The 14,573-nt window shown below is 41.0% G+C and overlaps 1 protein-coding gene across 8 annotated transcripts in view; it reads right to left on the bottom strand.

Moving 5' to 3' along the window:
- ARID1B (AT-rich interaction domain 1B) overlaps window positions 1-14,573 on the bottom strand; it is a 440,842-nt gene that overhangs the window by 96,017 nt on the left and 330,252 nt on the right. The gene's annotated exons all lie outside the window — the stretch shown is intronic.

Here is a 14,573-nt window from a genome sequence, read left to right as displayed (position 1 = left end):
CATTGCAGCAGAATGCCATCTTGACCCAAAGACCTGCATAGTTCTGGACAACGGTGCAAACAGATTTGCTTGCATCACCTCTGTGAGGATCAAACTACACTAAATGTATATTGGAATCCCATGATAAGGATTCTCCTTCTCTTTATTCCCACTATTAACAGCTGCAGGGAGGATGTCGGGATCCAGAATAGTATGAGGGGGAGGAGTTTTTTTTTGGCAGCAGGGGACTATTGTTGACTTTTTCATAACCAATAATACAGAAAACTTGAAACAGAATTACTTCTATTTGGCAAAGATTCAGCCTAACCTGGCTCACAGGGCTGCTGTGAGGATAAAAAGAGGGATAACAAAACATCCACCTTGAGCTCATGGGAGAAAAGGTAGGATATTCCTATGATAAATAAATAGCTGTGATGCAAATTGCGAAAGAGGTTTCTAGCTCTGCTGCCAGTTGCACTCACAATCAGGGGTGTCAACTTGAATAAAATATGGAAGAGGCAGGTAAGTCCGACCCCACATAATTAATCACAAGATGAAGCATGCACACAACATTTGAATGGCAATGTCCATCAGGCTGGGGGGCGGCTCCCTCAAATATTTTATTGGGGGGGGGCAAAGGGACCTTGGCCCCTAGGACTTGGCTCCTAAGCTCACAATATGACTTGTTACACAATGCCTGTAACATTGTGTTGACAATGCCAGTTGCAACAAGCCAAAAGGTCATTAAGATGATGTCCAACTCAACTCCATTTCTGCTCCAGCCCCATGTGTCTGCTCTGCTACAAAATTCTTGTAGAGTTTAATATCTAGCAGTTTCTTCCGCCCGAAAAACCTTGTACAAATAGTACTGATAGCAGAAATGAACTGTCAGCAATAACTAGCCTTTTACAGCATATTATATTTGCAATGCTTCCAAAGTCTTATGTTAACAGTAGTCTCACAAGTAGGAAGTTTGCAGTTGTCCTTGTTTACTTATCATGCACTGACCTAGTAAATGTGCATTTTTAGCAATGCAGTTCATGACTGCTATAAGCAAAGGCTAATATACATTGTAGCACACACTGCACTTTTCAAGGGTTTTTCTGCAACTGGGTCGAGAAATTCATGTTTTAAAAACAAACTTTAAAAACAGGTGCTTGTGAGTAACGGCAGTATTATTTTAATAAAACAGGTACTCAGAGCTAGCTCCTTATAGAGGTGAAATGAGACAATGGTCTCAGGTGCAAGTGTGTGTGTGGGGGAGGCCAAACTCCCCCCTCCTCTCACTTCATTACGGTGCAGCTAGTGATGCAAGGCTCTCTGCCCCAACTTTCTCTGCCGTACTTCACCATGCTCTGAGAACGAGTCAAAGACCTCTTCATTTGGGGTGAGGTGGACAGCAGAATTGCTGTGCTACTGTCATGGTTCACAGGTGGTGACTGAGGTGGCTTTCTGGCTCCAGGCATTTTCCTGGAAAATGTCTAGGTTTAAAATGCTTTTCTAGAATGCTGGGCTCTGAAAAGCGATCCCCTTGGTCCCATCTCAGAATGAGGTAAAGCGGGGAGGAGGAAATGGTGGAGAAGCCACCAGCAAGCACTATTGCCACCAGCACAAACTGGGAGGAGGAGGGTAGCAGCAGCTCTGTGGTCACCCCAAAAAGGAGGATGGTGGAAGAGCGGTGGTGGCATGAAGCAGAGAGTACGGGAAGCACAATTCCTTGTGCTGCGCCTGTATATACTGATAGTGATCAGGTTTTCTCAGGCTTAAAAATTTATTCATTTCAAAAGTGGTAGTCAGCCAAAAACTGATAAACACTGAAAAATGCCGAGAAAGACTTGAATCTAATCACAAACACCAGCATAAATGCCTGCTTTTAAAAACTTGAAATATGAAGTATCCTCTGAATCTTTTAAGATTTTTTTTTTGTTTGGACTGGGTTTATTTTATTTTATTTTAGGCTGGGAGTAAAATGGTTTTGGATATAGTATTAGTTTCATTTACCTGTGGCCAAGGAGAATTTCCTGTTATTATTAACTGTATTTCCATATTGAAAGAACAACATACTTCCCAGCATGTATTTTTAATACTTTAGCTTCAAAATGTTTTAACCCACACTGAGCCCACAAGACTGAGCAGGGTAGAAATCCAAACAAATAATCAAAGGATAGGCAACACTTAAAAAAAAAAGAAATTCATAATTTTTAATGAATACAAAGAATGGATAAGCTAGTTTAGATTCTTATTCCAAAGGCCTACATGCACAAATCACACTATATTTACTATGAGAAAATGAACACACAAATCACATGTGTCTAATTTTCCTTTTGTGACTACTAATAGTCTATTTTCAAACTCATTAGACATGGGGCACAGAGTTTCTCCTTCAGCAATGCTGTATTTTTTTTAAAAAAAATCACACACACACAGCCCTTCTCTGTGACAAACAGAACACACAGCACAGGAACACCTCTCTTTTTGTTATATTATGGTGACTGCCTTATGCCAAGCAATCAAGTTGCCACAGGAGGAAGGAGAGTAACTCCCGAGGCTTTCATTCACTGTTAATTTGAGAAATGGCTGGTCTGGTTACCACGAACAGCTGGTACCACCTCGGGTTAGGCAACAAATATATACTGTATTATCAATATAGGTGTTTATTAGCTATGTTAGTGAACATAGTATAAATGGTAGACACATCAAATTAAGCCCAAGTATTTTCAAAGACAAACACACATTTCTCGCTTTTCAACAACCGGAAGCACATAAAATGTATGGTTTGTATTAAGCTATTAAAAATGCTCCCTTCTCTGCATAGTTGATCAAAATGAAATTCATGTTAACTTTTATGCAAGAGTACAGTATTCTGTCTGTCGAAGCCAGAGCATGCTGATCTGTCTTTCTTCAAAGCTACTCAGTTCTGGGGCAAACTGTAAATAGCTGCAAAGGACTATATGTTTCTCCTGCTCCATCCGTTGCTCCATTTTAAAGTAATTAGCCAACTGTTTCCACAGCTGACTTTTGAGGAAAGATGCTAGAGTGATATGCAGTATAAAGATTGTGCAACTGCTTAAAGTACTTACAGGCAATTTGGGGATAAATTATTTACTCTGAAAATGCTAGTATTAATTATTATTTATTAAATTAGTATACTGTCCTTCATCGGTGGATCTCAGGGCAGTTCACAATATAAAAATACAAGATAAAAACACAAAATTCCTAATAAAAAACACTAACAACCCGCCCACACAACCAATAACCCCCTCCCCCTCCCCACAAACACATTTAAAGGGGGATAGGATGTTAATCAGCCAAAGACCTGGTGGAAGGGGAACATAAGATGTATAATGAATGCATTGGGCAAACGTTCCTGGGGAGAGCATTTCACAAATGAGGAGCCGCTGCAGAAAAGGCCCCACTCTTGTGTTGCAACCGTCCGAACTTCTTCTGAGGGAGGCACACAAATAAGTGCCTTAGATGATGATTGCAGGGTCCAGGTCAATTCATATGGAGAGGTGGTCCTTGAGATGTTGTCCTGAGCCACTTAAGGCTTTATAGGTCAAAAGCAGCACTTTGAATTGGGCCCAGAAACTAATCCCCTTGATCCTTTTCACATGTACTGCTAGTAAGCCAGGTGTCCCCCATCCTAAATTTGTGCATCTGGTTCTTCCTGCCTAAGTACGGAACCTTAGATTTGTCCCTATTGAAATTCATTTTGCTAGCTTGCGCCCAGTTCTCCAATCTGTTATGGTCATTTTGAATTCTGATTCTGTCTTCTGAGGAATTAGCGGCCCCTCCCAGTTTGGTGTCATCTGTAAATTTGATGAGCATCCCCTCAATTCCTTCATCCAAGTCATTTATAAAGACGTTGAACAACAACGGGCCCAAGACAGAGCCCTGGATGGAAAACTACAGAACTAAGATGGCAAACTATAAATAGCTAAATCAGAGCCCCTGGATTCATGATAATTTAATCCCTTTGGCTTTTATGGGACTGCTGCTGGTTTAAATTCAAGTGTACTGGCTCTTTTGTGGCTCCACCGACAAAATAGGGAAGCAAAGAGGCGTTGCTGGAAGAATCCTGAACTAGAATTCTCTGAGAGGGTTCAACAGAACTCTTCACTGTGTGGAATTTACCCAGCACAGATAACAGCATTCCTTAACCTGGTGCCCTCCATGCATCTTAAGACTAAAACTTCCATTATCCCAAACCATCAGCCATGCTAGCTTTGGCTGATGGGAGTTTAGTCCAAAAGAGCTAGAGGCCGCCGGGTTGGGGAAGTCTGGATTATATTGAGCACATATTTACATCTTAAAGGAATGTTTTGTGATTTTGTTTCTTAAAGAAACAATCTTCTAAATTTCTATAATGTTATGTGGAACATCTCGTCTAATGAGGTATTTCAGGTTTTCTCACTATATGATTTGCTGTGCCTGGCAAGTTACTGCTTTTCCAAAAAAAAAAAGTCTTTATTTTTTCTTTCTGGTGCTTAGCTATGTTGAAATTATTGCTGTATTTTTGGGTAGTTTTATGATGGGGTTTAACTTGGGGATTGCTACCTTGAGTTCCACAGAAAGTAGGTGGGATATATGTCTTCAAAACAGAACAAAAAAATTCAGTAATTAACAAAACTTGTAGAAAATTATGGTTGTGTCACCAAGACTTGCACATGTACACTGGGGAGTTACTGCCTATACTGGAAAGCTTCCCATGAATATCCTCCTTTCCTGAGAACAAAAATGGTCCCAGGTTCAGTTCCTGGAACCTCTATGTAAGGCAGGGAAAGACTCTTGCCTTAAACCCTGAAGAGCTGCTGCCAGTCAGTGTAGAGAATGCTGAGTTAGATGCACTGTTGGTGTGATTTGGCACAAAGCAGCTTCCCGAGTCCTTATGAACACTCTTGAAAGCTACCCATAAGTTTCAAGTGTTGTGGGGAGGCAATGTAAGGGAAGCAGTGGCTGCGGGCAGAAAGAGGAGTGCTCCAGAAAGGTAACAATATGTAGCATTTGCATTTTTAATTTGAGTCAAAGAGGCCAAAGAAAGTGAAAACTCGCCTGTATCCTGAATTGTATGCAAGGTGCAGAAACCATGTGTTGTATTGCACTACACAGAATCACCTGTGGGTAGCAATAAATATTACATTTACTTCTAAAGGAATAGGGAGAAAGATGATTTGCCTTTTTATTTGGTTTTTATGTGGTATCACACAGCCTTTCCATAGCATAAATGTATAAGCAAGTGCCTAGGTGACAAATTGCAATGGTGAAGTATCGAGGACAGTTTCAACCAGCAAACACATATTCATCATCATTATTACTATCGTTACACACAAGAGGAAAGCTGCTAGCAGTGTTTATAGACCAATGCAATAAAAGAGAACTTTTCACAATACCAATATTGCTCTGCCACTTTTGTTTAACCATGGTTGTACAATGTTGAGTTATTTTATCTGCTACACAGGCTAACCACTACCATACATTTTTAGGAATGGAAAATATATGAGGAATAAAATATCAAACAACAATTTAAGATATTTTAGCAGAGTAAGGTATAGTAGAATGGGTGCCAGTCAAATTGACTGCATTGTGTGCTGGCTATAAAGTCCTTATTAAATAATACGTTATCTGAAACAGAATGCCCATAAAAATCTTTATGAAAAGCAGCTACTGGTGCTTATACAATAGAAGCTCTTTAAATTTAACTATCTCTTCATATTTGTTGGGATAATGCCTAAAAGGAGGACTCAATATTATGCCTTAATTACATCCCAAGTAGTGTTTTGGTAGGGACGCAGGTGGCGCTGTGGTCTAAACCACAGAGCCTAGGGCTTGCTGATCAGAAGGTCGGCGGCTCGAATCCCCACGATGGGGTGAGCTCCCGTTTTCAGTCCCAGATCCTGCCCACCTAGCAGTTCGAAAGCACGTCAAAGTGCAAGTAGATAAATAGGTACCGCTCCAGCGGGAAGGTAAATGGTATTTCCGTGCGTTGCTCTGGTTCGCCAGAAGCCGCTTAGTCATGCTGGCCACATGACCCGGAAGCTGTCTGCGGACAAACGCCGGCTCCCTCGGCCTATAGAGCGAGATGAGCGCCGCAACCCCAGAGTCATCCGCGACTGGACCTAACAGTCAGGGGTCCCTTTACCTTTACCTTTAGTGTTTTGGTAAAAGTGAAGAGAGACTGGAAAGGGTTTATAAAGTGTTCAGAAACATACTTGTACTTATGAAAAAGACTGCAAAATTTCTTTTATTGACAGGTTTTCTTGGTTCTTTCAAAATTTCCCTTTTAAATATAGTTCTCAAGTTAATTAGGAGCTTTTTTCAGGAGAGTTTGACTTGATTTGGCCAGTACTCCTCTTTTTTCACAAAAACATACATAAGCAGAATTTATGAAATGATCTCTTCCACCACTGGAAGGCCCCATTGTGTAAGCAAACTTCCCTTCAGGGAATGCAACAAAAATGTGAGATCCAACCCAGAGTGCTGGAACGCTGGTTCTTAATCCAACACGACATCACTTAGTGATGTAGACAATATCACTACATCCACTAACACACTACACTATCGTCAGACAACAAAGGGTAGCCAATATGAATTAAAGTTCAGTAATAGTTTTTTTTTTTAATATAATGAATAAAATCTAAACATAAAGAGTGGAATCTCTAGATTCCAAATAAACTACAAAAAAGAAAGCACATAACAGATCAATACAATCAAATTATTTAATATTTATCAGCTGGTGTGGCACTCAGACCCAATCAATCTGCACATAACAGGAATGGATGCCATGTTGAAAAGAAAGAGTCTGGTTTGATTAGACCTTCAGAAAGTCTTTTACTTTGGACTTTGATGTAAATCCAATCCATGAATTGACTGCATCAAATCACCATGAAGGTATGCTGTTCCTGAGCTATCTTGCTTTTTCTTTTTCTTTTTCAAGGAGCTCCACTAAAATCAATTTTTGCTATTTTACCTAACGGGAGAAGTCACTTTTGATTTAGAAACCGAGAGGAATTTTGAAACTGAGCCAGCAAATAATTTTGGATTTTTAGTCAACTGGTGGTGCTGTTAAGCCACTCTTTCAGTAGAGAAAGGCCCCAATCTACTTGCCATTGAATTTAATGGCAAGATTGTTGTTGATCATAATGGGACTGGAAACAAACCAAAGAATTTAGCTCCATATCATTCTGCTAGTGCTGCTGTATAAGTGAACAAATAACTGTTGGCTACAGGGCAACGTAGGAACTGTTCCCTATGGAATTTATTTTAAAAGGCTACATTTTACTTTAGTACTTCAGGCAGCAGAGCATGGCAAAGTAAATCAGAACATTTCTGATTCTTGTCTCACTAATTTTTTAAGTTTTAATTTTTTAAAAGCTGGAATCTCTGCACCCACAATAAATTCTAGACATAACAACAACAATAGCAACTACTACTATTGCAACAACAACAAATATTATTTTGTGGACTGTCACCATTGTACATAGTACTCTCCAGAGAAACACAGCAAAACAAAAACCAAGTCCCTGACTTGTGAAGCTTAGGAGGAGGAAAATAATGATTAAAACATATATTTGTTTTTAAAAGGGCTAAGTTTTAATTGATACTTTCCATTAGCCTACCTTGCCCATTACTCTCCTCCTTAACTACCATCAATGATCAGCCACTGTTCCAAGAGGCCGAAGGAAAAGGTCTCATCATTGGCCTATTTTGACAGCTAAAACCTTGGTTTTCCCAGATTGATTTTCTTTCCGCTTTAGTCTCCTTTCCTTTCCTCCACAAATGTGTCACATTTTCACCTTTGGATAAAGCTTAAGGGTAGCATCTGTGCTATTTCTAATTTTTGTACAAGGTCTAACCACTTTAATGAACAATCCTAACCCCCAATCTGCACTGCTGGAGAAGGATAAGATGACATGGAGGGGTCTCACCACTGGACTGTGCTGCCAGAGGTGGCAGGGGCTCAGTTGCTATAGAGAGCCTCAGCGGCCATGCTGAAAATGCAGCGCACAGCACTCTACTACTAGTGGCAGTCCCACAAGCACCAGTCAGCATAAGCTTCTGAAGCAGGGTGTTACAAGGGAGGCGAGGAACAAGGACAGGTGCTGGATTAAAAAATGACCCATTTTTCGGGGAGGGGCCCAAGGCATATCCTTCCTTTTGCCCTGGCCAGTGCCATCAGCAGGGCCTGGGGTGTGGCAGTGGATCTGCTGCTCCGTTCTGCCCCAGCACGTCTGGCCATGGCAATGAATTGCTCTCTTTGGCACTGTACAATAGTAGTAACCATGATAATGACGACACTGTACCATGACTAAAAAGGTCCATGGCAATGCTATGGCTTATCTTTCCTTCAGTACTATGCTTTTACCAACTAAACAGCCAAATGTTCTCTGGTACAAACTCTGAAGATATGTCCAAAAAGCAATCCCTTTATATCAGGGATCGGAAACCTTTGGCCCTTCAGATATTGTTGGACTCCAACTCCCATCAGCCCCAACTGACATCGCCAAAGGTCAGGGATGATGGGAGTTGTAGTCCAGCAACATCTGGATGGCCAAAAGTTTTTCCTACACCTGCTTTACAGTATCTGCTACTGATACATGATGAGGAGTTACAATAGTCTGTTACTACTTATTTTTTATATGAAAGGTTGTACATCAGTGAAAGGAATCTTTCCATGACTGATCTAGACATAAAATCCATTAGTGTCCCTCTTCCCAGTCTTTGTACCTTGCTTCCTACTATACTACTGATGTCAAGAACATTTTCATTTTATCTATTTAAAAGGAATGTTCCATTTTCACCGTAGCACCCATGTACCATGCCAACATAATCACTTTATCCTGGATCCTGAGATCTTGAGAGTGAAATGGGAGAGGCAATGTTAACCAGTTTTCCATTTCTCTGTAATTCCCCTGGGCTCTCCTAAAATCTGCTATCGAGGGTTGGGGGGATCCTCTGGAATATTGTGCACAGGTAGCTGCATTGGAAAGGGGGAAATGACAAAAATTGCCTCACTCCTTCATCCATGGGAGATTCTGCAAGATCAAAGGCCATTCTGTAAATGGGAGGAGCTTTTTCTATTCCTGGAGGAGTAATTTGGGATTCAAGCCTTTGGTCATTTATTCTGGTTATTGATTTTTCACACGAACTAAAATAGCTACTTCCAAATTCCATCATGAGGTTCCCCTTTCCTGCCTCACCCTCTGTCTCCCTAGCACATTGCATCAGTTGTTATCATGTCAATGTGTCCCTGTGTGTATTTGCATGTGCAACCAGGGAAATCAAGCATCGCTTTACAAAAATCAATTATGGGAGGACAATGTGTGTGCATACATAAGGCATACAAAAAATAGTACAGTGAGGGAAAATACAAAACGAAATAAAATATCATAAGAATGCTGGCCTGGAGACACCCTAATCTGCACAGTGAACTGTGTTACCAACATTAATCCATGAAGCCAATCTTTTGCCCTTCCTTTAATTCTACTGCAGAGCCAAATGGATAGATTTTCCCTCGACAGTGTTTTACTGCTCACCTGGAACTAAGCCTGGGACCTTGATAATTGCAATGCATTACACACAGACTAAACAGCCTTCTAAGGGCCAGATTACACCTTGGCTGATTGGTGTCATAGCGACAATACAATGCAGTCATAAACCCTGTGAAATTGGCCATTTAAGCTGTGTTTATGGTTGCTTTGTGTGCTGATAGATCTGGAATAGAATTGGCACATTTGCTGTGTAAAAGCAATTGCTGTATAAAAAAACATAATGCCTGAGCAAGTTCCCCCCATTGTTTGTGCAGTATCTAGCACAGTGAAACCTCATTCACATTTTGACTGCTTGGTGTTATCAAAATAGCACCAAAAGAAAGCACATTCTTAGGAGTTTCAAATATTAATCCACCATCTCTTAGATTAGTAGTTATCGAGCAGGAAGTAGATCTCTTGCCTGCTATAACATCTGTGCACTCTAGCCACACCCCTATTTTCATTAGGAGAAGCAAAAAACAAGCTTCATTTTTTCTTGCCCTTAGGATGCTTGAATGAAGTCCTTGGTTTTCATGCCAGAAATGGTGACAGATCAGGGCAAAAAATTCTGCTCAATCTTTATAAATAAATATTTCAAGAAACTGAGGTAGGAAAAGACACAGAAATAACATCAGGCTATTTAAAAGAGGAGGAGGAGTTTGGATTTGATATCCCGCTTTATCACTACCTGAAGGAGTCTCAAAGTGGCTAACATTCTCATTTCCCTTCCTCCCCCACAACAAACACTCTGTGAGGTGACTGGGGCTGAGAGACTTCAAAGAAGTGTGACTAGCCCAAGGTCAGCCAGCAGCTGCATGTGGAGGAGCAGAGACGCGAACCCAGTTCACCAGATTACGAGTCTACTGCTCTTAACCACTACACCACACTGGCTCATTGACTAAAAATCCAAAATGTTTACAGGTTGTTTAGCCTTATTAGCAATAATGTGAAACCCAGCAAAGACAAATGTAAGATGTCACACACAAGAATAAAAACCAAGAACATTACTTATAGCAGTGTTTTTCAACCTTTTTTGGGCAAAGGCACACTTGTTTCATGAAAAAAATCACGAGGCACACCACCATTAGAAAATGTTAAAAAATTTAACTCTGTGCCTATATTGACTATATATAAAGTAATTCTCTTGAATTTTTCAATTTTTCCCACGGCACACCAGGCAACATCTCGCAGCACACTAGTGTGCCACGGAACAGTGGTTGAAAAACACTGACTTATAGGAAGGGGGATAAATGTCTAGGTTGAACACTGAGGAGACTGATTTATGAGTTAAGGCTGAGTATCAAGAAAAGTATGTCAACAGTTGCAAGCTTGGCACAAAATATCCATGTTGTTTTAGTACAGGCATAGCTAATGTAGTGCCTTCACAATGTTGTTGGACTATAATTCCCCACATCCTGACCATTGGCTATGTTGGTTATGGCCTTGTTGTTGTTCAGTCATGTCCGACTCTTCGTGACCCCATGGACCACAGCACGCCAGGCACCCCTATCCTCCACTGCCTCACACAGTTTGGCCAAACTCATGCCAGTCGCTTCAAGAACACTGTCCAACCATCTCATCCTCTGTCGTCCCCTTCTCCTTGTGCCCTCCATCTTTCCCAACATCAGGGTCTTTTCCAGGGAGTCTTCTCTTCTCATGAGGTGGCCAAAGTACTGGAGCCTCAACTTCAGGATCTGCCCTTCCAGTGAGCACTCAGGGCTGATTTCTTTAAGGATTGATAAGTTTGATCTTTTTGCAGTCCATGGGACTCTCAAGAGTATCCTATGGAAGTCCAAAAACATCTAGAGGATACCATGTTGCCTGCCTGTTTCAGTTCATATCAAAAGAAGCATGATTTTTAAAACCTGGGAAAATACAATTCAACACAGGCCTGCAATTGTCATTATTATGCTAATAATTTCAAGAACAACATTGAGAAGGATGATGTCCAGAAGGCATGCTGTACATAGAGCTGAAGGCCCTGAATATATTCAGATTGGAGAAAATATATTTGACAAGTTGTCATTACAAGTGCCACTACAGCATGGGTGAAGGACCCCAACGGCTATCAGCCCCGGACAGCATGACTAATGGTCAGGAATGATAAGCCCCACAAAATCAGGAGGGCCATAGGTTCCCCAACCCTGCCCTAGAAGAATATGCCAATGACACCCAACTCTCTTTCTTCTTTTCATCTAAATCCAAGGAAGTCATTGAAGTTCTGAACCAGTGTCTGACACCAGCAGTGGATTAGATGCTGTGAACAAAGTGAAGATTAATCCAGGCAAGAGAGATGTTCCTGGTTAAAAGAAAGGCACAGCAGGGAGCAGTGGGTTGATCTGTCTTGGACTAGGTTCCACTCCCCTTGAGAACTCAGGTTCTCAGTTTGGGTGTTCTGGATTCATCCCTGAACCCTGATATCAAGCATAAAATCCAGTTTTTCTATGATTACTCAGTAAGCCTCCCTTGATTCACTTGAGTTTATTCCCAAGTAAATGTGCATAGAGCTTAGAATGTGAAGGAAAAAAAAAATGATCACAATCGTGCGTCTTACTGACACAGTAAATCTGCCACACATCATAATGAACTTGCATCAAAAATTACAAGGAAACCAAAATAGGTGTCTGCAAAGCAGGGAATGTGGAAACAATGCTTAAAGCCAGTTAGTAAAATTCAGAAGAACAGCAGAATGAAGAAAACTGGGGGGAGGAGGAAGTGGAGCATTAGTAACAGAATGGAAACTTTAGGGTCAGAAACCCACTTTGGAGAAGGAAGAGAGGAAGGAGGAGGAATGCAGAATGGAAGGAACTGAAGACAGCCAATGAATCTTCACAGGGAGAAACTTTCCCCTGGCCCAGTTCCTCTTCCGCCACCTTTTGCCTCTTGCCAATGCTCTATGTTCACTCAGTAATGAAGAGAGACACTCTGGCTCCTTGCAGTTCTCTGTAGTGCCTGACCTTCTGCCTCTTCCCATGCCTCCTCTCTGGAAGAGGATGCTGTGGGGGCTGGAGCCTTGCAGAAGGGAAAAATAGCATATATGTGACTCTGCCTAAAACCAGACCAAATCATAAGATGAAACAGCCTCACTGAGCATTCAAATGACACAAGCACTGGCAAAAGAAAAGAAAAGAAAAGAGGAGCAGTTGTTAGAGGGGATGTTCAGATATTCTCCCCCTCACCTTCTGGTTGCTGAGCATATTGCCAAGCTCGCCTGCTGACAGCAAGCTCAGAAAACTGCCCCACTAAAAACAACCCACGAGGGCACTCCATCTTAACTTCTAAGGCTGAACAACAGACTCATAAAATGCTCCACAATATGAACACTGGCAGAAACTGCTCATTTCAGAATTGAACCAAAAGGAGCTTACTAATATGAATGCCACTTTCCAGTGGGCAAGCCATATTACAAAGACTCAAGGGAAACATGATGAAGTTTTCAAATTTTAAAAGTTAAAGGTAAGCTGAAACAAGAGGAAGTGTGGGAGAAATTCACCCATCACAGCAGATGGAATCTGTGTAACTAACTGGGCAAGATGTATCTATGGCTGAATTATTAATGTCCTCTGAAAGAAACTTCACGAGTTTTGTTATTTTTGCTAATACTCTGAAAATTCAAACAAAATAATCTATATAAAAAAGGACTGATCATCAGATTCATCAAGGACTGAACTAGAAGTGAGGTCTTGAGTGCTTATAAAGCAGTTTTAGGCTAACTCTAAGGGTTCACCAACAGAGCATATTGCTTGAGAGATTGTGAAGTCCCCTTACAGCAGAGGAGCATGGACAGGAATGCATTTGGTATGGAAGTATGCTACCTTAGAGCAGGGGTTATTTCTAACTCTAAAATTCTATGATTCTACATTTCTACAGCAAATTAATAAAAACAAGCCTGGCTTTCCGCTATCTGCTTGCCTATTATTCCTCCTCCCCATTATTTATTCCTTTAGTGATTTTTTTTTTGTTTGAAAAGCTTAATATTTAGCTGCCTTTTGAAGGAAATGGGCATAGTGACAGATGAAAGACTTTATTCATCATATAATTCAGAATGGGGGGAGAATCAACTGCTGTGCATTTAAGATTCTAACAACCCTGCAATTTTGTATAGTCGTTTCCCCCACCCCACCCCAACCTGTTCTTTCGAAGAAATCTGCTTTTATTCTGCTAATAACTAACCACAGTTAGAGCAGCATGGATCCGATTAGTAGTTCTTATGGTACAAAGAGGAGGGGGGAGAGAAAGGCTGCGAACAGGGTTGCCAATTTGTCCACCTGGGTCTCTAGGAGAAAGATTAGATGAAAGCTTGCTCTTTTATTACCCACTTCATCTCTGCTCTATACTTAGGCATTTTCAGAACTGAGGTACTGCATTTTTAAAGGTCTAATTTGACCACCTCAAAAAAGCTTTCCTTCAATTTCCCCAGTGTCCCTGGGAATAACGCACAGAATCGTGCAGCATTTAAAATGGGGAAACTAGAGTGGCGGGGGGGGGGGATGTATGATGTTCCACAAATTCCATTGTATTTCTGCAGTGATTTTTAAATTACTGCCATCCTTTTACAGTACTATGTAAAAATTCCCAACGTTTGTGATTGAGAGACTCTGGTGTGCACCTGGTGTTTGGGTTGTCTTTTCAACTCTCGCCTCACAAGTTGCCCAATTGTTTTAAACTACTCATGGCTAAAAAAGAAAAGGGGGAGGGAGAGAGAGAAAAAAGGAGCATGTGGTTTACTGACGGGCTGTCCTCGTTAGTTAGAAAGCCACCAACCCCAGGCAGAAGTATGGCTGCCCTTGTTGGCAGTTATGCTGGGTACATACAGGGATGTCCAAAACAAAATGCAACAATGCCATAAAATAATTGGGGAAAAACCAACATACATACCTAAAATAGAAGAGGAAGAAATCTTGCATTTTTAGATTTATGTTAACTTCAGAGAAACATAATTTGTGTACAAACAGTAAGAAGATGCCTAATAAACTGTTGGAAATGTTTGCTGCAGGTTGTGGGAATGACTGCAAGGAAAGGGGCATTTTATATTTTCCTCTTACAACCACCTCTTCCTTTCTACCT

Source organism: Lacerta agilis, chromosome 3 (assembly GCF_009819535.1).
Source record: "Lacerta agilis isolate rLacAgi1 chromosome 3, rLacAgi1.pri, whole genome shotgun sequence".
Lineage (NCBI taxonomy): Eukaryota > Metazoa > Chordata > Lepidosauria > Squamata > Lacertidae > Lacerta > Lacerta agilis.
This window is presented reverse-complemented; position numbering and strand designations above follow the sequence as displayed.